Source organism: Triturus cristatus, chromosome 4_2 (genome assembly GCF_964204655.1).
Source record: "Triturus cristatus chromosome 4_2, aTriCri1.1, whole genome shotgun sequence".
Taxonomy (NCBI): domain Eukaryota; kingdom Metazoa; phylum Chordata; class Amphibia; order Caudata; family Salamandridae; genus Triturus; species Triturus cristatus.
The window spans coordinates 222,361,769-222,389,373 of NC_140586.1; the positions used below are offsets into that span (position 1 = coordinate 222,361,769).

A 27,605-nucleotide genomic window follows, 5' to 3' on the forward strand; every position below is an offset into this window, starting at 1 on the left:
CAGCCAAATTGACTGTGCTTTTATGTTTGATGTCCTACAAAAGAGTCTTGGATGTATGAGCCTTAGATCTCTCAGAGTATTCGCTCACCATGACAATGAAGTTTAATTCCAGGTCAGTTTCTTATCCAGCGTTCCCTAGTTATGCTAAAATATTTGTTGTACAATGTTTTAAAGCTTACGAGTACTAGTGAGTTTTGTTCACACATGGGGTGTCAAATGTTAATTGCATTACAAAAACCCTTCAAACCAGTGGCGGCTACCACTCTAGCCAGGTGGATGCGCTGGCTGATATCAGAGTCAGGGATTAATACTTCCATTTTTGGTGCCCAATCGGCTAGAGAAGCCATGGCCTCGAAGTCTTTTACATTAGGGTTATGACTGTATGAAATTCTGAAAGCAGCGGACTGGTTGCCCAAAACCACTTTTGTTGTTTTATTATAAACCTATTGTAGATGTTGCTTCAGTGGTGGTGGCACAGCTTTGAAAAAGCATTTATCGGAGCCTCCGGTCCAGACATAGAATAAAAGAAATTCTAGCATATGCAATAAGAATTTTCAATTCTATTAAGGATACGGTGTCGAGGATTATCTTATCCTAAATTAAATATATATATTTATACTGTTTAGATCTAATGATTGATGATGTTATAAGTTCCCACAATGTTCTATGTTATGAATTTTTTCTTTTATGCTGGCCAGTGATTACTGCTTCAGTTTTTCTTTCCTCATAGGAAACGATCAGAAGTAAACGCGAACCAGGATAAGTTTGAGATATGGTTGGAAGTTTTACTGCGGTGGTTAATAGGCTCTTCAGATGCTATTACTGTACAGGTTTTTGACGGCCTGGGGCAAGGGTCTTCAAGTTGAACTCTGGTTGAGTCCTGTGATTTCTTCAAGTTGGTTGGATATCCTGACGTTGAGGGATTCCGGAATTATGAACTGTAGATTCAGAGTTTTGGGCAAAGAAAGAGGACATAAGTTTGAGGTTTGCTGTTATATAGGGCTGAGGGCTCTATGATTGGTACATGTGGCTATGCTGATGTATGTTCATGGGAGGTATAGTTTTTCACTTTAAACGTTTCTTATTGGCTTCTGTCAAAATTAAAGTAAAGAAAGAGAAGCATAATTCTATTACAGGACCGGAGGCTTCAGATTATGCTTCTCTTTCATTTTACCGCAAACCAACAGCAGCCAATGAAAATCATCATAACATGTAACGTAACATTCCCAGAATGCTTAGTGCAATGAAAACAATATTAACCATAATAACCATAGAGACTAGCCCTATATAACAGTCCACAACCGGAGCACTTCCTCTTTCTTTGCTGCTCCTACGAAGAGATAAGTGCTCGATCGTTATATCTTGCTTTGTCTCTAAATTGTGAAGTACTGATATTGCAGCCTGTGTTTCTCTGGCTTTGCGTGGTTACTCGCGCGCTGATTTGAAACGGCGCTCTGCGCTTGTGCGCTATACCGGCTGATCGGAAGGTGGCGGTTCCGCCTTTGAAGCGCGCCTCACCTTCCGATCGCTGTCCCCTTTGCTCCACGGTGCATTCGCCACGCTACGGTGGCGGGCGGCGCTCCCCCTAATTTGAGCCCGCAGTGAAACTTGAGCCTCGCGTCGTGTAGCCCAATTGGGCTCCTTTTGGGCTACACGACGCTTAATTGATTTCCTCCTCGCTCCACGCACTTTTTCTTCGCGCGTTGGAGCAACAGGTTGTCCAGTGAAAGTGCCCTTGGATTGACGCCTTCCCAGGCTGTAGTGGCAGGCCCCCAGCTGTGTACAGGCTGGTGTATCTTTTGGCTCTTTACGCCCTCTGGGTGTCCTGATTACAGCTTTGCTGAGGAGCATTGATAAAGTCTCTGCTTAAGAATATTTGCACCAGGGTGGCTCCCCCTTGACTGATCCCTTTGGGACTCCTGTGTATATATCTATACCTTTTTGTAGTCTTGACGTGCCATCTTCTCCCGGGTGGACATGGAAGACTGGGCCTACTTCGAGGAGGACGAATATGGGTACTATGAGGAGGAGCATGCTCCCCTCGAGGACAACCTTGTGCAAGCTTTAGACGCCTCGGTTCATGACTCCGTCACTAAGGCGGTGGAGGTGGCGGTCCCTAAAACCGTGAATAAAGCATTGGCTGCGGCATTAAAGCCAATTACAGCGCAGCTGGAAACTTTCGCCAAGCGACATGGACTGTTGCAAAAAGATACCATGCAGGCGTCTACTTCGTCAGGGGGTAAATCGAAATCTAAGTCTAAATCGTCCAACTGGCCTCATGCCCAGACAATCTCCACTCTTCCCCCCCCCCTGCGTCCAGGGACCACCCATATTCGGGGGCCCCTAATCCCTTGTCTGCAACGTCCAGGGTGGTCACGGATACCGATACCGACACAGACACGGATTCCACCAGTCACACTCTGTCGCCCAAGAAGGTAAAATCTAAGAAGTCAGGGGTGCGCTCTCAATCGCCCCCAGTTTATCAACCTTCTACACCTTTTGACTTTAATCCCCAGGATATAGTGCACCCTAGGTCTTCGGATTGGGCGCCTCCTCCGGAGGTGGCGGACTACATTCACCAAAATTTACGGCGTAGTTTCGATAGGGATGTTCGGAACCGTTTGAGATCAGAATGCCCCCGTCCAGATGTCCCGGACAAGGTTGCGGACACTCCGGACATAGACCCCAACATGCAAGCATTCTTGAAAAAATTTCAGAAGGACCCTAAGAAAGGCATCGACCGCGCTTGGCGCGGATGCCAGGATAAGTTACTGGATACTATTGGCCCATTATCTAAAATTTTGGAGATGGCTCTGAAAGCCAAGGAGTCTGGGGATCCGGTTGACCCTGACATTTTGGCGGGTTGGACCCAGCGTGCGATATGCTTCCTGGGCAATGCAAATTGCGCCATTTCAGCCGAGCGCAGGAAATCTCTCTTAATGCGTATGGATACCAATCTGACCGAATTGGCTGGGGCTGAGCCAGGCCCCCTGGCGGACGGCCTACTCTTCGGAGACCGTTTCGTGAAGGACGTCTCCAAGTATGTAGGGACATTCACGAGCCTAGATAAAGCCCAATCAAATATCAAACGGGTGTTCACCACTGGCCTTTTTGGAAGGGCCGGACGAGGCTGGGGCCGCTCGTCAGGCCGTCAGTATCATCAGGGTCCTGCGAGAGGTGGTTATGGCCGAGGCCGCGGAGACTTTCAAGATTCGACCAGAGGTGGCACCTTCTATCCGACGAGACGATCCAATCGTCGCGGGTTCCACCGCGGTGGCAACAGAGGAAACTCCCGTCCTCAAATTACAGCAGGTAAGCCCAGTGTCTTTGTCTGTGTATCCTCTGGGGGGTCGGATTCGCCATTTTCTTCGCAATTGGCAGGCCCTTACTCAGGACGCTTGGGTTCTTCAGACAGTGCAAGGGTTTCACATAGATTTTTATCAAACTCCTTTTCAGGAGTCGACTCCCAAACCCCTATTTTTTTCCCAACAAGACGTGCATTTTATAGATCTAGAATTAGACGAGCTGCTGCGCAAGCACGCGGTGACCTATTGCGAGGACGACGGTCCTGTAGGCTTCTGCAGCACCGTATTCCTCGTACAGAAGAGGGGTGGGGGGTTCCGACTGGTTCTCAACCTGAAGGGGTTCAATTCCTTTGTCCTTTACCGACATTTCAAGATGGAGGGTATTCACCTTCTGGCGGACCTCTTGAGAAGTGGGGAATGGCTAGTCCGCCTCGATCTCAAAGACGCTTACCTTACAGTGCCCATTTTTCCCCCCCACCGCAGATTCCTGCAGTTTCAGTGGCGCGGCAGGCGCCTGGAATATTTGGTCCTTCCTTTTGGTCTTTCCTCGGCTCCGTGGTGTTTTACCAAACTCCTGAAGCCAGTGGTGGCACATCTCAGGGAGCAGGGCATACGCCTTATAGTCTATCTAGACGATATCCTGATTATGGCTCCCTCAGCGCACATGGCGTCTCTTCACCTACAGCTGGCTAAGTCACTGTTAGAGAGTCTGGGTTTTGTAGTGAACAGGGACACGTCAATCCTCTCTCCGACGCAATCCCTGGGATTTGTGGTCGACACGCAGTCGGTGCAGTTGCTCCTGCCCAAGCACAAAATCAAGGACCTGAAGAAGGAATTGAGGAAGGTTCTGGACCGGCAGGTGATGTCTCTGAGGGAGATCGCTCGTCTGGTGGGCCTGCTGGCATCATCCATACAGGCGATCTTCCCGGGCCCGCTACACTATCGCGCTTTACAGCGGTTGAAGATCAGACACCTTCAGAAGGGCCTCTCCTATTCAGACCTTGTCCCACTCTCGGAGGAAGCCCGAGTGGAAATCCAATGGTGGTTGACCCATGCGGAGGCATGGAACGGTCGGGCGATCTTCGGATCTCACCCCGAGGTGATCATAGAGTCGGATGCCAGCAGGTCGGGCTGGGGAGCCCGCTGCGGGGAGATCACGACGGGGGGCAGATGGTCTCGCCAGGAACTGGAGCTTCATATCAATTGTCTCGAGCTCCTGGCGGGCTCATTTGCGATTCGCTCCCTCTCCCCCAGGAAGGTCTCTTGCTGTATTCTATTGAGAATGAACAACATTTCAGCTGTACGCTACATCAACAAGCTGGGGGGTACCAGGTCCCCGATGTTGGCAGAGATAGCCAAAGATTTTTGGCATTTTTGCCTAGCGCATCAGATATCGGTCATTGCGGAGTACCTTCCGGGGCGCGACAGTGCGGTGGCGGATTGGCAATCACGCCACTTGAAGGATTACAGCGATTGGAAACTCCATCCATCCCTGTTCCATCCGATCCAGGCGCTGTGGGGGCCCTTCCACACGGATCTTTTTGCCTCCAGACTGAACTGTCAGCTCGAAGCGTTCTTCAGCTGGAGGCCGGATCCCTTGGCGAAAGCAACAGATGCATTCGCTCAGGATTGGTCTCTGAACCTTCACTATGCGTTTCCCCCCTTTCTCCTGATTCCCAGGGTGGCGAATCAAGTTTCCTTGCAGAGAGCGGAGATTGTATTGATTACTTCACTGTGGAAGTCGCAGCCGTGGTTCCCAGTTCTCCTAGAGATGGCGTGCGACTGCCCGCTCCGCCTCCCGTGCTTCCCTCAGATTCTCCAGGACCCTCAGGGAGAGCTCCATCCGCTAGTGCTAGCGGGGCAGCTAACTCTGATGGCCTGGAGGCTTTCCGGCAACAGTGGTCGTTGCCAGGAATTTCGGAACAAACTTCCACCTTTATTCAACAAACTTGGGCCCCTTCTACCAGAAAGAGATACGACTCGGCCTGGAAGGCCTGGTTGGGTTGGTGCTTGGAGGGACATCTGGATCCCGTGGAAGCAGACCTCCCTCACATATTGAATTTTCTATCTCAAAAGGCCGCCGAAGGTCTATCATATAGATCGGTGAATAATTTCCGTTCCGCCATTTCAGCAGGGCATTCACGCCTCGATGGCCGGCCGGTAGGTATGCACCCGGTGGTATGTAAGCTTCTGAAAGGAATTTGCGTCTCAAACCCACCTAAGGCTAAGTATACTTCTTTGTGGGATGTTTCAAAAGTTTGAATCTGTTTGATGCATGGCCTAATAATGAATTATTGTCTCGTAAGCAATTGTCGGCTAAGCTTGCCATGTTGTTATGTTTATCTTCATGTCGCAGGGTGTCCGATGTTAAAGTGCTTGATTTGGAGGGTAGGATTTTTTCTCCTGAAGGCGTATCTTTTGTTATCACGGCTCGCACTAAAACCTTTTCCAGATCTATAGATTACAATGCTTTTCCTTTGAATGAAAAACTTTGTGTGGTCAAATGTCTGAAAGTATATGAAGAGTGTACGCAATCACTTCGCCCTTCTGGATGTTCCAGGTTGCTTATTGCCTTACAGAAACCGTTTAAACCGGTGACTTCCGCTACTATTGCCAGATGGCTGAGATTTGTTATGTCGGAAGCAGGCATTGATATTAATGTGTTTGGGGCACATTCGGTCAGAGGTGCTATGGCCTCCAAGTCATTCATGCTGGGTACCAGTATACACACACATGGGGTGTCAAATGTTAATTGCATTACAGAAACCCTTCAAACCAGTGGCGGCTACCACTCTAGCCAGGTGGATGCGCTGGCTGATATCAGAGGCAGGGATTAATACTTCCATTTTTGGTGCCCAATCGGCTAGAGAAGCCATGGCCTCGAAGTCTTTTACATTAGGGTTATGACTGTATGAAATTCTGAAAGCAGCGGACTGGTTGCCCAAAACCACTTTTGTTGTTTTATTATAAACCTATTGTAGATGTTGCTTCAGTGGTGGTGGCACAGCTTTGAACAAGCATTTATCGGAGCCTCCGGTCCAGACATAGAATAAAAAAAATTCGAGCATATGCAATAAGAATTTTCAATTCTATTAAGGATACGGTGTCGAGGATTATCCTATCCTAAATTAAATATATATATTTATACTGTTTAGATCTAATGATTGATGATGTTATAAGTTCCCACAATGTTCTATGTTATGAATTTTTTCTTTTATGCTGGCCAGTGATTACTGCTTCAGTTTTTCTTTCCTCATAGGAAACGATCAGAAGTAAACGCGAACCAGGATAAGTTTGAGATATGGTTGGAAGTTCTACTGCGGTGGTTAATAGGCTCTTCAGATGCTATTACTGTACAGGTTTTTGACGGCCTGGGGCAAGGGTCTTCAAGTTGAACTCTGGTTGAGTCCTGTGATTTCTTCAAGTTGGTTGGATATCCTGACGTTGAGGGATTCCGGAATCATGAACAGTAGATTCAGAGTTTTGGGCAAAGAAAGAGGACATAAGTTTGAGGTTTGCTGTTATATAGGGCTGAGGGCTCTATGATTGGTACATGTGACTATGCTGATGTATGTTCATAGGAGGTGTAGTTTTTCACTTCAAACGTTTCTTATTGGCTTGTCAAAATTAAAGTAAAGAAAGAGAAGCATAATACTCACCTCCATGTCCTTAATAGAATTGAAAACTCTTATTGAACATGCTAGAAATTATTTTATTGTCCTAGCAGCCCTAACACTGAAGTACACTTACTTTAAGGCAGTTGTTCCCAATCTGTGCGCCGTGGCACCCCAGTGCGCCATGAAAAGTAGCCAGGGGAGCCGTGCAACAAGCACACAGATTGGGAACCGGAAGCCTTCAGTGTACAGCAGTGCACTCTCGACCTGTATTTTTGTGAGCTGAGAATTCTATGAAGTTTCCGCAATTAAATAACACAAGCACAAACCATTAAAAACGCTGATGCTGTTTGCTTTTTCCTGCTTTTGTGTTCAGATGTCACATACTATTAAGTATGCGCTTGCATGCATTCCTCAACAGATAAACAGATGTTTAGTTGGACCCCACTTCCACTCAGCATGCTGAATGTTCCAGAAACCTATTTTAAAGACACCAACCTTTCCATAGTGAGGCACGGCTGCAAAGACCAGTGTTTGCCCCATGTGAAAATGTAATCTGTTCAAATATCTTTTGCCGAGTCTTCGAAATACAATCTGCTAAAATCTGGGCCGTACATAAACCGGCTTCTATGAAAAATCAACATGCATTTGAGGTGCAAAGATTCATTTTTGTGGGAGATGTTAACATAATATGGAGATTTTGGTAGTCTGTTTTGCAATATGCTTTTGTAAAGTTTGTTTCTGTGGTCTGTTTCAATGTGCTACTCCTACAGTCTGTTTTCACATGCTACTCTGGAAAGCAGCAGAAGTGACTTATTTAATTGTTGCTAGCTCATCTAATGGCCTCAAAGTGTGAGAAGAGGGTGGCAAGGTTGTGGATAGTTTTTCTGCAATATTGTCATTCTAGCTGTGGTTCTAGTATCAGTGCTCGTGCTGGCAGTCTTACTAGTACCCAAGAAAGCCACACTAGTAAAGTCTGGACTTTCATATTTATTTGTAGGATTTGCATGGCACCTCCAATTGGATCCCTTTTGTTATTACCACCCCTACATTCCATTCTTCCAGAATTTCACATGCCTCCTCATACAACCTGCACCAGCACACTATTCAGCCGGGATGCCATATTTCCCCCATCTTTGCAAACAATGCAGTTTGTTGCATAGTTCAACATATGTTAGTGACAGAGCACCACACACACATGAACACATACATGCAAAGTCTAGTGTAAAAGCAATAGTTCTTCGAAATTCATTTGTGAGTCAAATGACTACATGCAAGTAATACCTAAAAGGTCTTACCGCGACCTGTCACGCACATCATAGCCTACCATTGACACACTTTCACAGACTCCATGATTTTAATATCTTCATCGGCTTCATCCTAATTATTTTCAGGGAGAAAAATTAAAGTACCCCTGAGGCTGGGCTTACATCCCCCCACTTGCCAAAAAAAAGTAACATAATAGGGAGCCACGGCCAATAGCTCAAGGGAGCCGAGGGTCAAAAAAGTTTGGGAACCACTGCTTTAAGGGCAGATGTATAGCAGTAAAATGCTGTTATTCACAGTTAAGCGAGACAGTCGCTGTTTACTATGGCCTATAGTATGTTGTAGAAAAATGGTAGGCAGAAGCAAATCGTGAATGACATTCGATCAGGCCAATGGGTGTGGAGATCTGACCAAAAGTACCTTTTTGCATATTCATTCACGTGTATACTTATTTATTTTAACGAACACGAGGCTGGGAGTACACCATAAAAGCTCACCAGGACTGAAGCGCCAACGTTGCAATTTATTTTGATTCTTTTGTACTGTACACAACACCTAAATAAGAATACATACCTTGCATGGAAAAAAATTGTCTAGGGGAACTTTGCCTGTTTCTTTTGCATTTTTTGTCATTTTGCCTTTGCAATTGCACCGTCAAGCTCTGAATCATAACAAGTTCATAGCAGTCACGAGGAAAAGAAGAGATTGTGCGTTCCAAGCCTCTCGTTAGATGGTATGAGTGACGCGAGCGAGTAGAGATCTATCGTCTGGAGAGAAGGGCATCGTGCGTTACAAGCCTCTTTGTGGACTCACAATATCACATGGTCTGTACGTCGTCAGAGCGCGTTGCAAGCCTCATTCTGGCTTTTTCTCCAGCCAGTGGATGTTTGTTTAAAGGTTGGAGTGAACGGATGGAGGTCTGTGGTTTTTAACGCAAGACGTCGCTGATTGTGACGTCGGCCGCCTGGGCGGTTGCTATGACGAGGCTGAGGGTCTCCGGAGGAGTCGGTAAGGAGTGTGCAGGGGTCTGCTAGATTGCGTTGCGGTGGCGTGGTGCTCTCCCTTATTTTGTCATCCCGTGTTTTCAGTGCAGTACCTTAGTGTCGTGTGCCAAGCTGTTGACCATTTTTGCAGTGTGTCCCCACAGCTTCTTGTGTTATGCTCATGCATGTTTCAACAGTACACATTGGATTATTTGACTACAGTGTAAGAGGGGTACTGATCAAAAACGAAAGTTGTGGCATCCAAGTGGAGAAATTGTGTACTTAACTGGTAAATTTGGCATATTAGATCTTAGATTGGGAACATTAGGTGGTGGCGGGAGAGCATTCCAGGGAGCAATGCAGGTGAAATTAAGACAAGTGGCTTTTGGTAATGTGCGAAAAGTGTTTTGGATGTTGACAGCAGTAAGGGTTCAGAGGTAATAAGGCATGGCACTGTTGACATGGAGGCATGGTTCAAAGGAATTGAGCTAAGGGTTGGGAAGAAGTTCAAATGGGGTCTACATAAAGAACGCAATTCTGCCGTACTGAGGCTGTAATATAAGATAATGCCTCGGTTACCTACCGGTAAGCTTAATTACTCCTAGTCTTCCTCGCCACAGTGTAGTTCATGTGTTGATTACTGTGGCTAGGAAGACGGACGAGGAGGTAATGCCCTGGGTTACTTACCGGTAATCTTTATTACTCCGAGTTCTAGTCTTCTTCACCACCAGAGCCAGACTGGGAACCAAACCCGGCCCTGGCAAAGAGCCCCGGGTGGGGGGAGGGGGGGAGCTTTGTGCCGCTTTTTTGGTTGAGCCTCGTGTAGCGCGCATGCGCTGCTCTAGGAGCGGGCCTCTTGAAATCACTCTGGACTTTTCACAAGCTCGTGTGTGTGGCTTTTTTTACAGCATTATTTCTATTGGGCTTTGCGGGTGTTATTTAAAAAAAAAAAAAAAAAAAGGAAGCACACAATTGGGTAAAGGTAGGTGCATGTCCCACCTTTCCCAGTAAATGTATCCGCCCAAGGCCCACAGCTTGCAGGAGCGAGCAGCGGCACCATCTGTTTGATTATGTTTCCAAATTTCGCATTCGCCGCCCCGCTTGTTTAGGACTTGTACCCTGAACATTTGGCTGTCCTATTGGCGCTACGTCTCGTCGGCTGCAGCTTAAATACCAAGCACTTTTTCTCGCGGTGTCTCAGATCCTATGATTGCTGACTGACGTTGCAGCTAACAATGCGCAACTTTATGCCTAAATGTTTATGACCTCATCGGTAATTGTTACAACGTTAGGTGGCTTTCCGCTTAGATACCAAGCAGTTCCTTGCTGTGTCTCAGATCATTTGCTTGCTGACTGACGCTGCAGCTGATGATGCGCAACATTATGTGTAAATGTTTATGACACCATCTGAATTTGTTAAATGTAGGTGGCTTTCCGCTTAAATACCAAGCACTTTGTTGCTGTGCTTCAGATCCTTTGCCCCTGCCCTTCTGTCGCGCACGCATGGCCAGGCAGCATTGCCCAAAGGAAACCCGCCTTGCATTCCGACCAACATGAGTTCCCCGGAAGCCTCAGATAAACCGGACTCTACTGTAGGTAATTCCGGTCTGTTATCCCACCTAATACTATACTACCCGCCGCCATTGACGGTGCCTCTAGACTGCGTATTCCAGAGAATGGCACTCTCCTTCCGCCTGCAGAGAATGACGCAACTTATCCCCTTTCAAAGATTTACAACTCTGACATCACCACTGTCTCTCTTCCTCCCAACTCTGACCCCACCACTGTCTCTCCTCCTTCCGACCCCACCACTGTCTCTCTCCCTTCCAACGCTGACGGCTCCACTGCCTCTCTTGGTTCTTGTAGGAAAGTCACCTGTAGTCAGTCCAATAAGGAATATCTTCACACTTTATTAAAGATGTTTTGGGCCAGGTACCCGAGGGAGAAAGATGCACGCCCTTCCACCTCAGATAACTGTAAACATTTCTGCTCCCGGTACGACAAAAATCATGCACTGAGTAACCTTAATTTCCTCCGAGACTACCGCCGTGGAAAATGCTAACATTTCTGTGCCAGTCTTGGAGATGGCTGGCATCTGTCCTATCCTCCCAGTAGAAAGTGCCCCAACTGTACCATCCCTGGAGGAGAAATCCGACAGTGCCCATTTCTCCCCCGCCTTTAGTAGAGCCCAAGCATTTTAATCACCCCGTAGCCAATACTGACCACTCTGCTGTGCTCATAAGTGACCCGAACCGTAGAACAGGCACCACTGGGATGGCTGATGCATCTCCCATTCCATCTGATGTTTTTCCCCTTCCAGAGAGTACAACCGGTTTGCCCACCTCCGTCCCTTCCTCTTTTCATCTCTGACTTCACTCTCTCCTCCTTCTCCACTCTCTGATCACACCACTCCCTACCTATGTTCTTACTCCAACCTCCCCCCGGCAGATCTGGTCTATCTCTCCTTCAACACGCACCTTCTCCCAGTACAGAGAGTACCACTGGTTTGCCAAAGTCTGGTATCACTCCCTCTGTAAGACCTTCTTTCTCTGAAAGCAGCATTTCCTCTCGTCCTTCCTCATTCTACGTCAATTTCATCTCCCATGTTCGTACTCATTCTGGCAGCACTACTCCGTCGGTGCTTCCTAACATAGGGAAATCAACGGTGATCCATTCTTTACGGAACGTCTTAGCTATTCGTTATGGAGGTTACAGGCTTCTCATTTTGAGGAGCAAGACAACAACCCTCCCACATCAGGTAACTCGGATTACAGCTCTCAGTGCGAAATATATTGTGAAAAAAATGTTCTTCGATCAACGACTCCCCCTGGTTTGCTCGCCTTGGGATGACCCTTGCTCGTATCCACAATTAACTCCCTTCGAGGCTATCCCGCTGGAAGACACTACCGTTTCTGGACCTCTCTCAGACCACCCTCCCCCCTCAGGGGATGAAGCCCCCTTGGCACACATCAACCTGCTCTTTGACAAAGCTGATCAATCGTCTGCCCCTGCATTAGACACAGACTCTTCTGCACACTTATTTGACCAACATCCTTCCCTTGGAGGCGACACCTCATTCTTACGTCCCCCCCCTTATCTTATTCTGAGTCAGTCAGTGCCACCTGCTCCGTTTCCTCTTTAGTAGATGACACCTCTTCTCTCCTAGCATCTGTTGATTCTGACGGCGCTCCTTCTGCCTCTTTGAATCCCAATGTGTTAGAAATGGGCTCTTCTTTTCACCCATTGGAGATAGGAGCGGCACTGTAATGATGGTGCAGAGGCAATTGTAATTCCAAGAATTTATTTCCAATGTACAAGAACAGGCGAGCGCCAGGCTACACAGTCTCCCTTCCACGACATCAGTCAGCATCTGACGTTCTGGACTGGAAACTGTCCGGAACCCACAGGGATTCCACGCCACGCTCCACACATATATCAAAAGAAAACAATACTGTAATAAAGTCATACACTACACATCCCCTCCCTTGGAAAATAAAAATAATAAAGCAAAATAAACTGTAAGGAACCTACACGGCAACCATAAATAGGAAATAATAAAAATGGAAGGAAGTACTTTTAGGGAAGAAGAAAAACATATCTGTTACCAATACAATCAAAATGTGAGTATATTTCATAACACACTACTTGACATATTCCTTAAGCCATGCAGGTAAAACTCTCTTCCTTTTTCCACTGTCCACACCTGTGTCCCCATCTTCTTTTACAACCTCCATATTATTGCTAGAACTACCAGGACCCACTTCCCCCCTCCTTACAGTGAGACAGAATTCCGGAAGGATGGAATTCTTTTCACCAATCTCCGAGGTGACTTGGACCTCCTTGGATGCCCCATTCTGTTCCTCGATCTCTTTTGCAACACTATCTTCACAACCCAAATCCACTTGAATTTTGCTGCAATCAAAATAATCGTCAACCCATTCAAAATTAGGTGTATACTCAGAATTGGGTGTATTCTCACAATGCATCTGATCCAAATCAATTGCAACATTTTTCATGTTCCAAACCCTTCCATCTCCAAGTCTAACAGCATTACGGAGAACTTCCACTACCTGTTGTGATGTTTCAAACCTACTCTCACCTTTAGGAACTTTATTGGGTCTTTTAATTTTTACCCAGTCACCTACCCTTACAGTTACCTCCTTTGAGCTATGCTGTACATCATAGTACTCCTTACTCTTACCATGTGCTATTTCTAGATTATTCTTTACTTCTTCTGGTGACCTTTGTGCAAACCCGCCTCTCATTATCCAGCTGGGACAACATTTACATCTAGGCCTTCTACCTCTCATCATAACAAAAGGTGATAAACCTGTTGTAGAATGCTTTGTTACCCTATAAGCCCATATGGCTTTTTGTAATTCCAACTTCCAGTCCAAATGTTTACTCATTGCAAATTGAATTACACCCTTGAGAACACGGTTAAAGCGTTCTACTGTACCGTTGCCAGTAGGATTATAAAGTGAAGTTGTCTTATGTTGGATGCCACACTTCTGGAAGTATTCTTTTGCAGTATTGGAGGTAAATTGTACCCCATTGTCGCTTAATACACTCACAGGTAACCCTTCTAAAACAAATATTTTATCTAAGAACTTTAAAACAGTGTGTGTGTCTACTTTGTCTACAATCCTGACCACAGGCCATTTAGTGAATATATCAACCACAACAATGCCATACTCCCTCAACTCGCCTACTGGTCCAAAAATATCAATTGCAATCACTTCCCAAGGAAGACTGGGAATCAACCCTTCACTCATTGGGGGTCTCAACGTTTTTAGTGATTTATCCGCAGAGGAATAAATTGTGCAACCTTTAACAAACTTCTCCACCTCCATGTCAACTCCCGGCCACCAGAACACGCCCTTAACAACAAGCTTGGTCCTGACTACTCCAAAATGTCCTTCGTGACACAACTCTAAAATTCTCTTCCGCAAACTTCTAGGAGGAATTATTCTATCACCTCTAAGTAGTAAATCTTTATCCAAAGATAATTCTGTTCTCACATCCCAATAAGCTTTTTCTTCCAAACTAATATTACGTTTCTTTGGCCACCTTTTACCAATGTAGTTAGAAACTGCTTGTAAAACCTCATCCTTGGATTGTTCATCCACCCATTCAGTTTTAGTAATGACTGGGGTGCCTGAATCTTGAATAAGGTCGATGCTAAAATTCCCCCAAGGGTCATCCTCGCATTTCTCCAAGGGTGCAGGTAGTCTGGAGAGACAACCCGCGACTATATTGTCCTTCCCTGGTACATAAATGTATTCTTTCATCCTCATGGATATTCTTGCCAGCCTAGCAGAAGCTCCTACACTACCCTCACTAGTCAAAATCTTAACCAAAGTCGATGGTCAGTGCAGATGATAACTGGCTTGCCCCACACAAAAGCTCTAAAATGTTCTAACGCCCAAGCACAGGCTAATGCTTCCCTTTCAATGATGGGATATCTGGTTTCCGCAGGAGATAAGGCTCTTGAAGCGAACAGAATAATTTTTTCACGACCATTATTTTCCTTCTGCGACAAGACTGCACCCAGTCCTTTGTCGCTTGCATCCGTGGTAAAAAAACACTCTAAGTTTGGATCAAAACTATTCAAGGCATTCACATTATCCAAATATGTTTTGATCATTGAGAACTCTTTTTCACAGTCCTTTGTCCATTCAAACTTTACTTTTTTTTATTTAAAAGTGAGCGGATGTTGTATAACATGCTAGCAAAATTAGGTATACATTTTGAGCAATATTCACTAATTCCCAAAAATGATCTAACTTCCTCCTCGGTGCAAGGAGCTGGCGATCTCATGATTGCATTAATAAGTGCAGGTTTTGGTTTTACACCCTCGCCACTAATGGTGTGTCCTAAGTAAGATACTTCTCTCTCGCCAAATTTACATTTGCTGAGCTCTACACTTAAACCAGCATTCTGTAAAATTCCCAAGATCTTATTAAGCAGTTCATCATGCTCTCCTTTGTTAGCAGCGGCTACCAGAATATCATCTTGAAAGAAACTCACACCTTTTATTCCACCAAAGAGTTTGTGCATCATTCGCTGGAAAACCGCTGAGGCGAGGCCAAATGGCATACGTTTAAACTGATAACACCCAAAAGGTGTAATAAAAGCAGTGAGCCTCTTTGATTCTGGTGCCAAAATAACTAGATGATAGGCTGCCGATAGGTCAATGGTTGAGAACCAGCTAGCAAGTGAGGAAACCATTTCATTAATTTTTGGCAGGGGAAATTTCTCTATAACGATGTTATTGTTTAGGTGGCGCAAGTCAATGCACAGACAAATTTTTCCGTTGCCCTTCTGCGCGACGACAACCGGAGAAATCCATTCCGAGCTTTCCACCTCCTCAATTACGCCCTTAGCTAACAAATCTTGTAACTCTTTATTGACCTCCTCCCTTATTAAAATGGGGATAGGTCTCACCCTATGAACTCTAGGTTCAGCTGCTTCTTTAAGCACTATTTTATGTTCAAACCCTTTTGAGTGCTCCTAATTTCTTCTCAAAAACACATGGAAATTTTTTAGCCAATAAATCCCCCATTTTGCAGGTTTCGTCCATTATCAAAACTTTTTCGTCGCTATTTGGGTCTAAAACAATGTGTAAATTCTTTTGATCAAACCAACCCAAAACTGATGGTCCATGTTCTGCCACATATAATTTACCTCTTGCTGATCTTCCTTTGAACAAGAATGTAAGCCATCTGAACCCTAGCACGTTAATTTTTTCCCCCGTAAAACTTACCGGGTTCACATCCGTAGGATATAAATCCTTCCCCATTTTATCTATGAACTTTTCTTTCCAGACCAATTTATTTACAATAGTATAAGGTGATCCAGAATCCGCATATACGTTAATCCTGACACCCCCCAAAGACACTTCACATATAGGCTTTCCCTTGACTGATTCATCCGAGACATTTATGACATAGTTCCCTTGTAAACTTTTAACACAACTGTCTTCACTGTCCCCTCTAACTTCATTGTCCTCATCACCTTCCCACACATATTTCACATTACTTCTTCTACGGCACATTTTGCTAAAATGACCCACCAACCCACAAATGCCGCATTTCTTCTTTAACGCTGGGCAATATTTTCTGAACGCTAAATGTTCCTTGCTATCACAGCGGTAACATCTCCTCTCATCTTGTCTCCATTCTTTCTGTGCAGGCTTTTGAACTTGAGTAGGCCAACGTTGTCCTAGATTCTTATTTGCATTCTGTAACTTAAAAACACCACTAGGATCTTTTCCCGACTCTTTAACCACAGTGGCACATCTTCCTGACGTCTCTGATTTCCTTACTATGGCCAAAACATCGTCTAAGGGTGCATCCCCGTTGACCCACAATCTGTCTTGTAATGAAGAATTGTTGCTATGCATGACCAGTTGGTCCCTAATGAGGTCGTCATGAAGATTACCAAAATTGCAATCTATTGCTAGTCTCTTGAGGTCATCTAGCCACTCATCCACAGGTTCCTCCTTATTCTGTTTCCTTTGGAAGAATCTGTCTTACTACGCCGATACACACCTTTGGAGCGAAATATCTGTCAAGGTCTTTTAGCGCCGCCTCAAACATATTCACATCGCTATCAGTGGTTTTCTGCATTCTCGAATATGTTTTTAAACCCACAGGACCTAAAGAGTGAAGTAGTAGTCTTTTTTTTTTTTTGTTTTTTTTTGTTTTTTTGTAGTCCGGTTTCATTTTACCTTCCTCATCAATGGCCTCAATGTAATTCACAAAATATTCTTTCCATTCCACCTACTTTTTAATGGGCTGTGGTCCATTCACCCAAAACGCATGTGGGGGACTTATAGAGAAATTTTGTTGGGCCATTGTTTGTACCTCTGTTTGGTATGCTTGATCTCCTTGGTCCATAAACAGTTCCCACTAATTCAGAAATGGGGAATATGCATTAAGAACTTATAGAGATCAAACTCTATTGTAAACAAAAATGACTTGCCAAATTTCCAAAGGTTGTTCCACTTGTATATCCCTTCTTAATGTCTATTTATATCTTTTTAATTTGTTTTAATAATTAAATATCTCCCCCCGACTCTCTCACCTGTTCTTTTCTTTTAGTTGTTGCTTCTCGACATCATTCACGTATGAGTTCTTGATTTAAATTGTGTATTCACTTCTATATGTTATTGGTTTATTTATTTTTCCTTATCTTTCCAACTGCTGATGTGAGAATCTAACTTTCCTTCCCTTCTGTTCGCGATCCTCCCGAAATGGCCGCTACATTGCACGAGGTCGCGTTGCGTGACCTTGCGCCCTGGTGGTGCTGTTTGTAATGCGCATGCTCCCGCGTTCGTCTGCCTATGACTGAGCGAACTGGGTTCGCGCTGGTGTAGAATGTTGCTGCCGGTTAAAAGATGCAGCCGATGGCCCCAACAGTTCACGCTAAAAGTAAGTAAATAATGTTACATTCAATTCGATCAGCACTTCACAGCAGAGCTAGATGGAGTCACAGCAGAATGGAAGATAACAAAACACGTCTGAAAACACCTCTGAACGAAACTATTTGTCCCTCGATGGAAACCTTGTTAAAATTTCCTCTCCCTCCTTTTTTTTTTTTTTTTTTTTTTCCTTTGAGACAAAATGATGGCAAGATCTTCGTAGGTTCAATCCGTATCCTCGGCAATTGTAATTCCAAGAATTTATTTCCAATGTACAAGAACAGGTGAGTGCCAGGCTACACCGTCTCCCTTCCAGGACATCAGTCAGCATCTGACGTTCTGGACTGGAAACTGTCCGGAACCCACAGGGATTCCACGCCACGCTCCACACATGTATCAAAAGAAAACAATACTGTAATAAAGTCCTACACTACAGGCACCTCATTCTTACGCCCCCGCTTACCTGATTCAGGCAGTGCCATGTGTTCTGTTTCCTCTTTAGTAGATGGCACCCCTTCTCTCCTAGCATCTGTTGATTCAGACGTTGCTCCTTCTGCCTCTTTGAAACCCCATGTGTTGGAAATAGGCTCTCATTTTCATCAATTGGAGAATACCTACTTCTGCGAAAAAAAACAGTATTTGTCATCCTCGTATGAAATATTTACATCTCTGGCGCCCTCCTGTGGTAAGACCAACTTAACTCCTTCATCACAAGTGGAGTACCTTCTTCTCTGTTGCACCAGTGTCCGATACTAATCTACCTAATCTCTCCATGTGGGGAACTGCCTCTTCAGTAGTTGAGAATCTGTTTAATTCTTCATCAAACAATACTTCTTTATGCCTTTTGGTAATAACGGATTCTTCTGTTCTCCCCCTACTGGATGCTACCACCTCTGCTCCACGTGGGATTGATATCAATCTCTTTAATCCTCATTCAGAGATATCCAATACCCTTTCTGCAACTGCTGCTGATACCGACTTTTCTTCCGTATTACGGCATATATCAAGCTTACGACACCAGCGGCAACAGATCTTCCAGCTCCCTCTTTAACGAGTATGGTCCTCACGCCTTTCCCATTCGGGGCTACTACACCCATAGTGGATAGCAGTGCTTCTGCCTCTCTCTTAAGGAACAATGCCTCCACTCCTGCCACCTCCGTGAATACTGACAGTACTCGCCCATCTGAGACAACCACATCCATAGCGAGGAGCGGTGCCTCCACTCCTGCTCCCTCAGTAGATGCTGACTTTCCAAGTACTGAAGACATGGAAATATATATTCATAATAATTTTTGTTGTATTTGCATCTCATGGTAATTAATTTAAGATATTACTTCGGCAGACCATGACTATTCTTTAGATACGATACTGCAAGGAGTATGACTTATATTTTCATAAAACATGCTTATTTATTACAAAGGATACCTCATTGTCATGAACTAGCATGGAGAGTGGGGTTGTGATGCATGCTCCGTTTTTGTGACCTTTATCAAGGAAACAGCTTCAAGATAGCCACACACAGAATGTTACATTGCCGTTCACTTGCATCAAGCCACTTGTTTTTCTGCCATGGCGTTAAAAAGCCTTAGAATGTGTTCAAAAGTGTTTACTAAGGCAAGTGTATATTCCCAACTCGGACTGCATGATTTAGTGTGTAGCTATTGTATAGCTCTTCAATCCGTGGTGGCACAGCATCAAGGATAATGTGCTGCATGGCTAAACACTTGTAAGGTCCTAAAGGCGAGACCTATTGGCTATGCCAATGCTTGTTGCTTTTGTTGCAGGGGGTCGATATTGCAGCTATGCCCCCCAGGCGTCTAAAACCGGCCCCCAACCTGGTGGCCCACCGGGGAAATGCTGTTGCATGCTACCGCCAGGCCAGCCCTGCTCGTCACACTAATTAACACATGAACTACACTGTGGCGAGGAAGACTAGAGCTGTGGTCTAGGGTAAAGTGTACCAAAAGCAATGTACTGAGCTGAGAGGTAATTGCATTTATATAGCGTTGACATCCCCCGATAAGGTGTTGAGGTGGTTTAGGGTGGTGCTTCATGCTAATGTGGAACTCCAGGGTAGTGGTGAGTCCAGTTTCATTGGTTATTGTTGATTGTTTGGATTAGTCTTGTGTGCCCCAGCAAACCATCTCATGCATTCACTTGAGGTTCTTGCGGTGATTTACATTAATGGGAGTTATTTGATATCACTAGCTAGGGTATGTTACACATCAACATAATTGGTGTGATTAATAGATGAGCTAGAAGAGGTTGGGTATTGTTAGTTTACACAGGTGCAACTTTTAGAGAAGGAGAGGTTGTGGTGATGTAATGGAGTTGTGAGGAGTTTGCAATGATACATTAATTGACATTAAGGCAAATGTGCATCTTGCAGAGAAGGTTGTGCTGAAGAAGAGGCATGCAGAGAAGGGAAGGAGAGGTCATGAAAGGAAAAAAGGAGAGGCAACAATCAGAGGTTTATAGTAAATGTCTGCAAGACTGTATAAAAAAACATCATTATGTGCCTGTAATGATAGTGCTATATTCGTTATTTGATTAGCACCAACATTGAGAAAATAATCTGTCCACTGCCCAAGCCAGGTCAACTGATGAGCTCAAGGGTTGAAAGTGAAAAGTGATAGCTATGCTCATACATAGAGAAATATCAGGAGCATTAGGCTGCACTCAAGGGAAGCAGTAAACTCTTTATCATACCAGTGTAAGAAAATATATGGACAGGACCACTGGAATTATGCAAGTCTGCGTCCGCTACACTTTGTGCTGCATTTGCCACATAATCCATCATCTGATGTATAATTTTCAGATTAAAAAATGTTTTCTATCTCAAACGGATTAGGATTTATTAAAAAATTAGCTTAATGTATTGCTGCACAGCAGAAGGCCCTTCACAAATTTGACTGACAAACTTTCAGTTGCTTATGGATGTAGCTTGGTGTTAAAATGGTACTAATTAGGTGAAACCTTTGACCAGACAGTGTTAACGTTTTAAAAAAGAATTAACTGATAATATAACAATGTGTGGATGTATACAGAAAATTTGCATTTCCTTGCCACATAATTTAGATTTTTCAGTCTGGTGGGCAGAAAATCAGGATTTTATTAGACACGAAGGCTAAGATTATGCAAATCTCCTTTATTGCCACAGCTCAGCAGCAACAATTGAAGAGAATATAGAACTTCAAACAACATTCTAACATAGTATATAGTCCATGAGCACTCGGCCATCTTCCTTCTTTCCCAGTGCTGCGAACAAGAAAAAACTCAGTAGAACATAATGTATTCCTTGATGTGGAATGATCCAATCCTGTCAAAACAATTCAGAGGCATCTTATTCTGCAAGAGAAAAGACAGAATAGGTCAATAATTAAAAAAAAAAAACCATAGGGTGGGCTAATGAGGGATAACCTTAGCCTCCGTGCCTTTAGTAAAAGGCAGATTTTTCTGCCCACCAGGCTGTGAAAATCAAAATTTTATGGCCTGACACGGAGGCTAACATTATGCAAGTTTAAAGTGAACCAAGTACATGGTCAATCATGTTAGTGATTGGTCTAAAGTAGCAGTTCTTAAACATACTTTCATTCGACCAGTCAGCGGCTCTAAGAATATCTTGGAGTCCCCCCGCCTAAAATAAAAGCTTTTGAAGCTGACACGCCTCTGAGAGAATGTGCACCAAAGATAGAAACATCTAGGCCACTCTAACTCATAACCACTTTAACCCATCTTGCAAGCGTTGGAGATGGGAACTGCTTTATGAGGAGATCTGTGTGAAATCAGAAGTTTAGTTCCATCTCCTCTCAGACTTTCAACTCTTTTCATACTCTTTAAGGCATTTCACAACAAGGTCTTTCATTCGCTGAAAAGAAAGGGTAAAAGATGGAGTATGATATAGTTTTTGTCTTTTTTATTTATTTTTTTAATTTTATTTTTTATTTTTAGATAAAAGCAAACTCCTTCAGGTTGGTAATCCCTGCTAGTAACATCTAATGCTTTAACATCTGAGGTTCGTCTAAATGACAACCGGCATAGTAATACTAAGTTTGTAGGAAATACGCTTAAGAGAGCGGCTTATATCTCCAATCACTGGGCAACCTCCCCTGGCCTCCTCCGCTACCCTGCGAAAGTGGGGGCCCAACTGCAGGAAATATATTTTAAAAAATTCGCAAGGGAAGCCATTTGGGCCGGGAGCCTTGCCGAAATTCAGATCACCCAATGCTGTCCCCAGTTCTTCTGCCATAAGCGGTTCTTCCCAGGTCTCATCCGGGAGGGCCTTAGGCGGAAGATCGTCCAAAAACCAACCAATGACTTCCGCTGATAGACCTTCTACGGGGGCATACAATCGCTCATCATGCTCCGCAAAACTGCTAGCGATGGCCGATGCGCCCAATACAGGTAACCCATCCGACCCCACGATGCCAGGAAGGACCTGGGGGCGAAGAGAGCCCTGTCATAATCTATGTAACATCTTGCCCGATTTGTCTCCGCATTGTCAGATCCTACTGCGGGTGGCCAATCAGACCTGGCGTGCCTCATCTAAGAGGATATGGGAATATTCCTGTTGAGCCAGTGTTGGAAAACCACTCCCACACTAGAAGGGGTGGTGGTGGTCTCCCGGACACACTGTGGTAGCTTGGCTCGAGTGGTCAGGAATCAGGCTCCGTGCTAAGCATACAACATACCCAAACAATAACCATGCGTGCATCCGTTCCAAAAACGACTCTACACCGTAAAAATTATGAAAATAACTTTCTTTATCTGCTTTTTCTCTTAGTTGCTGATTGGAGAAAATAAATAACAATCACAATATACAAACTTTTTAGAAAGTGCAGGACAAATAAATACTGGCTTAATGATTCAATAAATAGGGGTGATCATAAATACTGAAGGCATAAATAAACGTGCAATACAGACAGGCAATTAAATATTCTGAGGCAATAAATACTGTAACCAATAAATATTGTGCATCAATAAATACTGTGGACCAATAAATACAGTGGAACAATAAATAGGTTAAATACAATAAATACCGTGCCCCTAATAAATACTTAAAAGCTGACAGTGACACTCATGGAATCAGATCACTTTTGATTCCTACGGGCTGATTTGGCCCAAGCACAGCTTGTGGGGATGTGGAAGGCTTGAGGGTGTCTACTCCCTGACTTGGACAAGGCTGAGGCCTAAACTGAGGTAGATAAAGGGGGAAAATACCAGAGACCTGGCTCTCTCTCTCCGCACAACTTCTCTAGATTAGTCCCAGTTCACCCCTGGCACAGTCAGGTTGGTTCCAGCACCTCCCTAGCCCCTTAGAGCAGTCTCTCAGGTCTCCACAGGGCCTTAGGCGCCCTCTACTCCACTTACTGCCCTTTTTCTGATGCTCCGACGCCGCTGGAGTCGGGTCGATGCCGTGAGGCGGTTCCAGCTCGATGTCGGCGGCCTCGGCACAATGTCAGTTCTTTGACGACGCCGGCAGGCGGTTCCGGTCTCGATGTCAGCGGCCTCGGTTCGATCTCGACCTCCGATTCGATGGCGTCGGGCAGTCTTTACTCGATGTCGACTTCGGGCGGCTCCGGTCCGATGGCGACCTCGGCTTCGATGACGTCGGCCGGCCTTGCCTCGATGTCGACTTCCGGCGGCTCCTGAGTGCGATCCTCACTCCCGACCTCCGTTACCCTTCACCTCGGTCTCCGACGACTCCGGAGGGCGGACTTCACTCCTCCGATGACGCCGCTCACTCGACCTCGGGTGACTTCCTCCTCGACCTCTGGTATTCCTCACGACCTCTGACGGCGCCCTCTCTCGACCTCTGGCGGCTCCGGGTACGACGTCTGCTTTTCCAGTCAGCGCCGCTTCTCCACCTCGGGCTTCAGGTCTTAGGCTACTCGACGTCGGACTTCAGGGAAACCAGCTTCCAGGTCAGGATCTTGCTGTTCTCTTGTTTCTAAGGCCTGTTCCTGCTGTCCAGGTCCTCAGGATGGTTTTTCTGACTTCTTCCCACACAGGGCTCTAGGCTGGGCTCCGTCAGTAGGGACTAGTATCAAGGGTGGGTTTATGGACCCCACTCCAGGCACAAGTTTCCACCCCCTGCTGCTTCACTCCTTCCTCCTTCACGTTTTTGCTGCTCACTCCTCACCAGTCAGGTGCCAACTGCCAGCTCCAACTGCCAACTCTCTCTCTTAGCTTCCCAACATTCTAAACCGCCTCCAACTGTCACAGGGTTCTGGAATGTTCTGGAAGGTGCTAGCAGGTTCCAGTGGATGCTGGTGATGTCACAGGTGGCCACCATTTTGTGCTTCAGGCCCTCAGACAGAAGTTTCAGGGGTAGCTAAAATGGCTCCCTGAATCTGCAGCAACACGAAAAAGTCTGGTGGTTCCCAAAAAGGAAAAATACCAACAGGGTTTGAGGCAAAAGTGGGACAAAATAAATAATGATGAGGAGGGACCACCCAAAGGGCTGACAGGTCTAACAACCAGCAATAATTGATGGCGGGCCAGCCCACCCCCATCCTCCCGGCTGCGCTCCTCCAACTCGAAAATTGTAGCCTGTGCTCAAACCAGGGCCTCTCTGCGTAACTTTCGAGATGCTACGCAGAAGGAGATGTCCACCCCTCCAATCGTGGGCTTCAGTGCCTCCCAGAGAGTCCCAGCCCCCCGGACCGAGCATTACGTTAGTGACCAAATATTGATCAATGGCGTCTTCCATCCGTTCTCTGTTGTCCTCCTTCTGGAGCTTCCAGGTGGATAAGCGCCATCGGAACGGTCCGCATGCCCCTCTGGCACGTAAGGTAAGAACCACTGGCGAATGATCCGAGTCCCCGCGGGAGAATGTCCGCAGTCACCACTCTGCTATGAAAGGCCCTTGGGATGAATAGATAGTGTAGGCGGGAGAAGGAACCATGAACCGCCAAAAGAAACGTGTAACCCTGTGTAGGGCCATGCAGTCTGCGCCAGGGGTCAACCCAGTCAAGACTCAGAGCCAAAGAATACAATTTAGTGGGGTGATGGACTTCTGGCTGACCTCCCGACCTCCATTGGTCCCTGGCCCCATCCATAACATCATTCCAATCACCTCCGACCACCGCTAGACCCTCGGGTATAGTTGCCCACTGGGCCATAATTCTCTCCGCCAGCCCCCAAGAAAGAGGCGGAGGCGCATCGACGCTCCCTAGAACTAGTACCTCTCCACTCACCATGCCCTGTACAAACAGGTACCGGCCCTGTGTGTCTCCCCAGCCCTTCGCGTGTGTATGCAACTCGACAATGAATTAAAATGGAGACTCCCCCCCCCCCCCCCCCCCCCCCCCCCCGGAACCACCCACAAACCCAGAATGAAAGACTTGAGTAAATCCAAAGCGCTAAAAACATAACGGCTTATTCCCCATGAGGTGCGTTTTCTGCAGTAGCAACACCTCGGTGTGGGCGTGCTTGGCAGATTTCAAAATAGCCCCCTGTTTGATCTTGTCTAGTGCCCCCCCTAACATTTCAACTAAGGACCCGGAGAAGGCCCGAGGCCTCCCGTGTAGTGTCAGGCATTCCCACACTTTGTGTACCCTGTAGATCAATAGCAGCAGCAAGAATGTCAGAACCCAAGTAGACGGTGCGACAACCCAACAAACCCCTCCCCCAAAACACAGCTCAACCCCGTACCTCAAAAATGGAGAAGTACCAGCAGGCAAGGCAGGTTGACCCCAACAGGAGGTCCCACCCCCTGCCTGCCAATGGATCCCCAGTTCACAACCCTTTGTCAGCCTTTTTTTTTTTTTTTTTTTTTTTTTTAGTTCAAAACCTTTATTTCAACATTCAACAACCATACATCCTCTCGCCTACAACCTCACGGGCCGGCTGTAGTAGACAATATATCGAGATTTCAACCCCCTTGTACACAGCCAATCTGCTGACAACCCGGGGGTCCGGCGGCACGGTTATATATATATACCCGCCTGAGTGTCAGTGATGTGTATTACATAGCAGTCCCGGGCCACAGGATGAGGGTGTGTCCATTAGGCCCATTCGGACCATACGCCATCAGCTATCACACGAGTCCCGATCACTCTGGGCCAGCGAACACAGCACCCTGCGACATATGTCCCCACTTGTCTCTTCCCCACCACGGCCAAGCCGCAATGAGCACCTGCTAGTCGGATGCCACACCAGTCAGCACTGCGCTCTCTGGTACCTGACGTTCCCCCTTCAGCTGAGCTAGTCTGCGCCGACAGATACGCTCTAAACGGATCCCATATGTCTTTAGCCCTGCTCTTCAATGGTTGCGTTTCGGCATAGATCGCATTCTGGTCCTGGCAGTACAGAACATCCTCCAGCCACTCCTTGAATTTTGGTGCTCGACCCCCTACCCCACCGACATGCAACACGCCGTTTCGCAAGCAACAGTGCAATGCTAACAAATTTACGGTGCTCCTTGGGTACCGACGCTGTATGGCCCAGCAGCATTACGAGCGGGTCCAGTTCAACCACAGCCCCCACCATAGCCATAAGCGCAGTATGGACTTGCAACCAGTAGGCAGCCACCCCTGGACACATCCAAGCCAAATGTAGAAAATCAGCCCCCTCCGAGTGGCACCTTTCACATCGGTCAGTATCCGACAACCGAAATCGAAGCTTCCTAACAGGAGTGTAGTACCAACGCTGCAAAAACTTATAATGGATCATACGCAATCGGCAGCTTGAGGAGATCTGGGAAGTGAGCTCGCAACAATACGCCCACTGTGCCTCCGTGATGTCCCTACCCAACTCAACCATCCAACCTTGAAGCGCTTTACAGCCCGCATTCCCACCACACTCTCGAATACTGCGGTATAGCTGAGAGACCAAATGCCTACCATCCGTAGAAGCAAGCAGAACCTGCAGCGGAGTCACCACCTCAGGTTCCTCCGGATAATGCGGTATCACCAGTCTCATCCCTTGCCGCAACCGGAGATAGTAAAAGACCTCCAGCGGATTAGGCTGATAACCTTCAAAAAATTGCTCTTTCGTCTTGAACTGACCATTCACGAAAAGATCTCCCCATTGTCGGATCTTTATCTTAACACATAACCCGCGGAACCCTCCTTCCTGTAACAGAGAGAGGCTCGGATGATAAACCAGCGGCAACGACGGAGCATATAGCAGACTATAGGTCATCCTGCGCAGTATGCGCTGCCAGGCATCAATCGTGCACGTCACGGTGGTGAGCGGCGTTTCAATCGCAGTGACGGGACCATGTATGAGTCCCTGCAATGGCAGAGGCCGAGCTATCCAGTCCTCCACCGCCAACTGCAGCATGCAGGGCGTAGGGGTAAACCAATGGTAAGCAAAGTGTGCCTGCGCGCTCAGGTAATACGCTTGGAAGTCGGGAACGTCAAATCCCCCCCTTACTGTACGGCTGGGTAATAGTCGACCAAGCCAGTCTGGGCTGTTTACCAGCCCAAAACAGTCGCACTAACTCAGAGCGCACTGTCCAGAAAAACAAGCATTTACAATGCAACGGTCTCGGCATGATGAGACACCTTCCCGGGCAAAAAAGCAGCGGCACCCGAGCACTTCACAGGTCTTTAAAAGACCATTTGCATGTTGATGAAACCTCGCTGTTTCACCCCTTCTAAGAGCCCCTGCAGCTCCACTCTGCCTATTGTTTAAAGTTCAGCTCCCCCCCGAAATATTTGCACAGCCCCCCCCCCCCCCCCCCCCGAAATTTGGCTCTAGTTGCGCCTCTGCCCTGATGTATGTAACACAGCGCCCTGATGTATGTAACACAGCACCCTGATGTATGTAACACAGCGCACTGATTTAGCACCGCAAAGATTTTAATGCAAAGCATTAGGCTTTGATCTAAAATGGAACAGAGAAGGATAGAACTATGTTGTTGATAAACTGCTCAACGTGAAACCAGAAAGAAAACGCTGCCTCAATCCCGGCTTCGATTTCACTGCATTGTGTGAACCCGAGCAATTACTTTTTTTATATCTTCATACTGACATGAGAGCATCTTGAAATTCATCAGGTCGGG

General features: G+C 46.2%; 1 protein-coding gene and 1 long non-coding RNA gene across 4 annotated transcripts in view; one reads left to right on the forward strand and one right to left on the reverse strand.

Annotated features, from left to right (window-relative positions):
- LOC146833463 (uncharacterized) overlaps positions 1-8,864 on the reverse strand; it is a 42,156-nt gene extending 33,292 nt beyond the window's left edge. The window contains exon 1 of the long non-coding RNA XR_014960589.1: positions 8,759-8,864. This is a non-coding gene — a long non-coding RNA (uncharacterized LOC146833463). The remainder of the gene's footprint in view (positions 1-8,758) is intronic.
- Positions 8,865-8,986: 122 nt separating this feature from the next.
- Positions 8,987-27,605, forward strand: part of JOSD1 (Josephin domain containing 1) — a 115,135-nt gene continuing 96,516 nt past the window's right edge. For 2 of the 3 annotated variants that reach the window (XM_085601287.1, XM_085601288.1), the window contains exon 1: positions 8,987-9,193. The gene's annotated coding sequence lies outside the window, so the exon portion shown is untranslated. Of the gene's footprint in view, positions 9,194-11,907; positions 11,927-27,605 lie in introns of those variants that run through there. The other variant, XM_085601289.1, reaches the window with a different exon arrangement.